Raw genomic sequence first — 6,231 nt, 5'->3', positions numbered from 1 at the left:
GTTCCTATTGACATATGCTCAGGCTTAGAGGTTTTTTCCCTCAGACGTGTCCAGTCAACTAATGAGCTTTTGAAGGTATTTACCATTTCTGTTACAGTGTTTCTGATTGTTAGCATTCATTTTTGATTCTTTCTTATAATTTGCATCTGTCTGCTTATATTACACATTTATTCTTGCATGTTGTCATTTTTTTCCGTTAGACTTATTGGCATATTGATCATGATTATTTTAAATTCCCTGTCTCATGATAATGGGTCTGTAATAGGTCTCATTCTTGCCATATCTGAGTCTGGTTCTGATGCTTGTTCTATCTCTTCAAACTAATTTTTGCCTTTTAGTATGCCTTATGCTTTCTTGTTGTTGAAAGTCAATCATGATGTATTGGGTAAAAGGAATTCCAATTAATAGGACTTTGGTGATGTAGTGGTAAAGTGCTGGGGGAAGGGGAAGTGTTTTATAGTCCCATGATTAGGTCTCAGATAATCACATTGGTGTGATCACTCACCTAAAGCCAGACATCCTGGAATGTGAAGTCAAGTGGGCCTTAGGAAACATTACTATGAATAAAACTAGTGGAGGTGATGGAATTCCAGTTGAGCTATTTCAAATCCTAAAAGATGATGCTGTGAAAATGCTGCACTCAATATGCCAGCAAATTTGGAAAACTCAGCAGTGGCCACAGGACTGAAAAAGGTCAGTTTTCATTCCAATCCCAAAGAAAGGCAATGCCAATGAATGCTCAAACTACCACACAATTACACTTATCTCACACACTAGCAAAGTAATGCTCAAAATTCTCCAAGCCAGGCTTCAACAGTATGTGAACTATGGACTTCCAGATGTTCAAGATGGATTTAGAAAAGGCAGAGGAACCAGAGATCAAATTGCCAACATCTGTTGGATCATTGAAAAAGCAAGAGAATTCCAGAAAAACACCTATTTCTGCTTCATTGGCTATGCCAAAGCCTTTGACTGTGAGGATCACAACAAACTATGGAAAATTCTTAAAGAGATGGGAATACCAGACCACCTGACCTGCCTCCTGAGAAATGTGTATGCAGGTCAAGAAGCAACAGTTAGAACTGGACATGGAACAACAGACTGGTTCCAGATAGGGAAAGGAGTACATCAAGGCTGTATATTGTCACCCTGCTTATTTAACTTCTATGCAGAGTACATCATCGAAAATGCTGGGCTGGATGAAGCACAAGCTGGAATCAAGATTTCTGGGGGAAATATCAATAACCTCAGATATGCAGATGATACCACCCTTGTGGCAGAAAGAAAAGAAGAACTAAAGACCCTTTTGATGAAAGTGAAAGAAGAGAGTGAAAAAGATGACTTAAAACTCAACATTCAGTAAACTAAGGTCATGGCATTTGGTCCTATCTCTTCATGGCAAATAGATGGGGAAACAATGGAAGCGGTGACAGACTTTATTTTTTGGGGGCTCCAAAATCAGTGCAGATGGTGACTGCAGCCATGAAATTAAAAGACGCTTACTCCTTGGAAGAAAAGTTATGACCAACCTAGACAGCATATCAAAAAGCAGAGACATTACTTTGCCAACAAAGGTCCATCTAGTCAAAGCTATGGTTTTTCCAGTAGTCACGTATGGATGTGAGAGTTGGACCATAAAGAAGGCTGAGCACCAAAGAATTGATGCTTTTGAACCGCTGTGTTTGAGAAGACTCTTGAGAGTCCCTTGGACTGCAAGGAGATCCAACCAGTCCATTCTAAAAGAAATCGGTCCTGAATATTCATTGGAAGGACTGATGCTGAAGCTGAAACTCCAATACTTTGGCCACCTTATGCAAAGAACTGACTCATTGGAAAAGACCCTGATGCTGGGAAAGACTGAAGGTGGGAGGAATGGGGACGACAGAGGATGAGATGGTTGGATGGGATCACTGAATCAATGGACATGAGTTTGAGTAAACTCTGGGGGCTGGTGATGGACAGGGAGGCCTGGGGTGCTGCAGTCCATGGGGTTGCAAAAAATCAGACATGACTGAGAGACTGAAGTGTACTGAATTGATTAAGTCTCAGTCTTTTAGTGAGCCTGTGTCTCTGGGCTGTGAACTTCACAAGTGTTTCTCAGTCACAAGCTCTACACCATGGGTGGGATAGGATGGCCAGAGTAGGCTTGAGTTGAGTATTCCCTTCTCTGAACTTGTTAGACTCTGATTAAATATCATTAAGTTAGGCTTTTGTCAAATAGTATCTTTTAAGGGCTGACCTTGTTAAGAAAAAAATTCTTTAGGGTATTTCAGAATGATTCCTTTTCCCTTCCCTGGAAGCATGAGACAATTTTCCCCCCAAATTCACTGTGAGAACCTGGTAGGTAGAACTCAGAAAAGCGTCAGGGCCTCCTGATGACTGGGTCCTCTTGGAGGTTTAACTTTCAGACTTGTCCACAGTGAACCTCCAGCAGTTTTCCGGGTACAGCTTAGGTTTTACTACCGTGCTCTTGGTTCCTGTGGAGGGTTTTGCTCTGGTAAGTTGTGATTCTTTGTATCCACCTGTCTGTCTCTCCAATTTGGGGGCAGCAGTTTGTCCTATGACCTCACTTCTCTGATAAATACGAGAATTGTTGATTTTCACTTTGTTTAGCATTTTACTTGTTAGGATGGTATGGCAACCTTCAAACATCGCCTGCTGGACCAGACAAAGAAAGTCTACCTCATTCTGTATACTTTCCTGGATCCTAAAAGGATAACAAAGTGGATTCCTTGTCAGACCTTGTGTGTCAAGAAGCCATTATAAATTTACTTTAAGTTCCACTTTTGGTTGAAACATACAGCAGTTTTAAAAAAGAGAAAATGAAAGTAATAGATATACTAATTAAAAAGGATAACATTTCCCTGTACTAGAATCACAACAGAACAACAAAGCTATACTTGGGTTGGACCATGCTGCACTATGTCTGAAAGCAGGCAGAACTTTCTTGAAATGAGGCCCTTGAATAGGGTTCTCCTGGTTAAGAAAGGAGGCTGGAGAGCTCCTTGGGGGTGTCACTTCTATGAACTTAGTGCCTGGGAAAAACAGATTCTGTACATATTCACAATGTGATAATGAGGCGAGGCCTACACAGTAGCAAATCTTCAATATCTGCAATACCATCAGGGACATAGGAGAAGAGAGGCAGTTTCAGGGTGCCTCTAGACCTGGGAGACTGGCTGGAAAGGAAGGGGAAAAAAGACATTTTACCAAAATGAGCTTGAACTACAAACTCTAAAACATATGAAGAAATCTAGTCTTAAAAGGGCAACCAATAATTTGAGACAAATTCATTTTAAGTACAATTAAAAATAATAGATCATTATGAAAAAAAAGTCTTTATTTATTTTTTATGTAGATAGGAGATTCATATTTTATTTCTCCACTGACATATTTACAGCAAATATAAATTAAAAGCCTGCTTGCACACCAAACCCAGGTCCTTTTGGTGGTTCAGTCAAAGAGGTAAGACCTCCAGAAAAAAAGTCTTTAGATACATGTATTTAGGATCCTCAGAGTGTAAATGAAGGAAAAACTTTCATAAAAAAGAATAAGAAACAAAAACAGACAGAAATGAAACAAAAAGATATGTATGAATTATAAATCCTGTACATGACAAATATAAGCAGTGGAATAAGACACAGTATATTCTAAACTGATATGGTTGAAGGAAATGATAGTGCTCTGGATGGTTGTATTAGAAATTCCACAAGAATGCAGCACAAAGAGTAAGATTTAAAAAAATGTGGAAAAGGAGGGAAGAGACTTCTGAAGACACAGATTGAAAGGCTTCAGCATACATCCAACAAGAACTTCAAAAGAAAAAAAGGATGGTGAAAAATTACTCAGAGAGGGACTGAAGACATTTAAGAGTTAAAGAAATTCACAAGTCTTCATAAAGAACATGAAGAACAATGAAAAAAAAAATAGAAATAAGTGCACATGTAGATGAAAGATGGTACCATTGCAGACTCCAAGCATAAAGAGAAGTCTTAAAAGCCACAAGAGAAAAAAACAGAATTCCTGTTAATGAATACCTATAGATGAATAACAAACTTTTCATCTGCAGCAGATGCCAGATTACAACAGATGTTTTCAAGGTGTTGATAGCAGATAACTGCAAACATTGAATTCTAAATCCAGATAAACTGTGACTCAAAAATTAGGACCTTATAAAGACAGTTTCAAAAATCACTATAAAAGTTTACCACTTAAAACCTTCAATGAGAGAACCATGAACACATATCCAAGGATCAAGATGCAAAAGAAGAGAGAGGAGCTAAGATGGCGGAGGAGTAGGATGGGGAGAACACTTTCTCCCCCACAAATTCATCAAAAGAATATTTAAACGCTGAGTAAATTCCACAAAACAACTTCTGAATGCCGGCGGAGGACATCAGGCACCCAGAAAAGCAACCCAAGTCTTTGAAAGGAGAGAGAAGAAATACAGCTCCACCCACCAGAACACCGACACAAGCTTCCCTAACCAAGAAACCTTGACAAGCCACCTGTACAAACCCACACAGAGCGAGGAAATGCCACAATAAAGAGAACTCCACAAACTGCCAGAATACAGAAAGGACACCCCAAACTCAGCAATTTAAACAAGATGAAGAGACAGAGGAATACCCAGCAGATAAAGGAACAGGATAAATGCCCACCAAACCAAACAAAAGAGGAAGAGATAGGGAATCTACCTGATAAAGAATTCCCAATAATGATAGTGAAATTGATCCAAAATCTTGAAATAAAAATGGAATCACAGATAAATAGCCTGGAGACAAGGATTGAGAAGATGCAAGAAAGGTTTAACAAGGACCTAGAAGAAATAAAAGAGAGTCAATATAAAATGAATAATGCAATAAATGAAATTAAAAACACTCTGGAGGCAACCAATAGTAGAATAACAGAGGCAGAAGATAGGATTAGTGAATTAGAAGATAGAATGGCAGAAATAAATGAATCAGAGAGGATAAAAGAAAAACGAATTAAAAGAAATGAGGACAATCTCAGAGACCTCCATGACAATATTAAACGCTACAACATTCGAATCATAGGGGTCCCAGAAGAAGAAGACAAAAAGAAAGACCATGAGAAAATACTTGAGGAGATAATAGTTGAAAACTTCCCTAAAATGGGGATGGAAATAATCACCCAAGTCCAAGAAACCCAGAGAGTCCCAAACAGGATAAACCCAAGGTGAAACACCCCAAGACACATATTAATCAAATTAACAAAGATCAAACACAAAGAACAAATATTAAATGCAGCAAGGGAATTCCCATAAGGATAACAGCTGATCTTTCAGTAGAAACTCTTCAAGCCAGGAGGGAATGGCAAGACATACTTAAAGTGATGAAAAAAAAAATAACCTACAGCCCAGATTATTGTACCCAGCAAGGATCTCATTCAAGTATGAAGGAGAAATCAAAAGCTTCTCAGACAAGCAAAAGCTGAGAGAATTCTGCACCACCAAACCAGCTCTCCAACAAGTACTAAAGGATATTCTCTAGACAGGAAACACAAAAACAGTGTATAAACTCGAACCCAAAACAACAAAGTAAATGGCAACGGGATCATACTTATCAGTAATTACCTTAAATGTAAATGGGTTGAATGCCCCAACCAAAAGACAAAGACTGGCTGAATGGATACAAAAACAAGACCCCTACATATGTTGTCTACAAGAGACCCACCTCAAAACAGGGGACACATACAGACTGAAAGTGAAGGGCTGGAAAAAGATTTTCCATGCAAATAGGGACCAAAAGAAAGCAGGAGTAGCAATACTTATATCAGATAAAATAGACTTTAAACAAAGGCTGTGAAAAGAGACAAAGATGGTCACTACATAATGATCACAGGATCAATCCAAGAAGAAGATATAACAATTATAAATATATATGCACCCAACACGGGAACACCACAGTATGTAAGACAAATGCTAACAAGTATGAAAGGAGACATTAACAATAACACAATAATAGTGGGAGACTTTAATACCCCACTCACACCTATGGATAGATCAACTAAACAGAAAATTAACAAGGAAACACAAACTTTAAATGATACAATAGACCAGTTAGACCTAATTGATATCTATAGGACATTTCATCCCAAAACAATGAATTTCACCTTTTTCTCAAGTGCACATGGAACCTTCTCCAGGATAAATCACATCCTGGGCCATAAATCTAGCCTTGGTAAATTCGAAAAAAAATAGAAATCATT

The sequence above is a fragment of the Bos javanicus genome, chromosome 8 (genome assembly GCF_032452875.1).
Source record: "Bos javanicus breed banteng chromosome 8, ARS-OSU_banteng_1.0, whole genome shotgun sequence".
NCBI classification, from domain to species: Eukaryota; Metazoa; Chordata; class Mammalia; order Artiodactyla; family Bovidae; genus Bos; species Bos javanicus.
Note: the sequence above shows the minus strand (reverse complement) of the source record.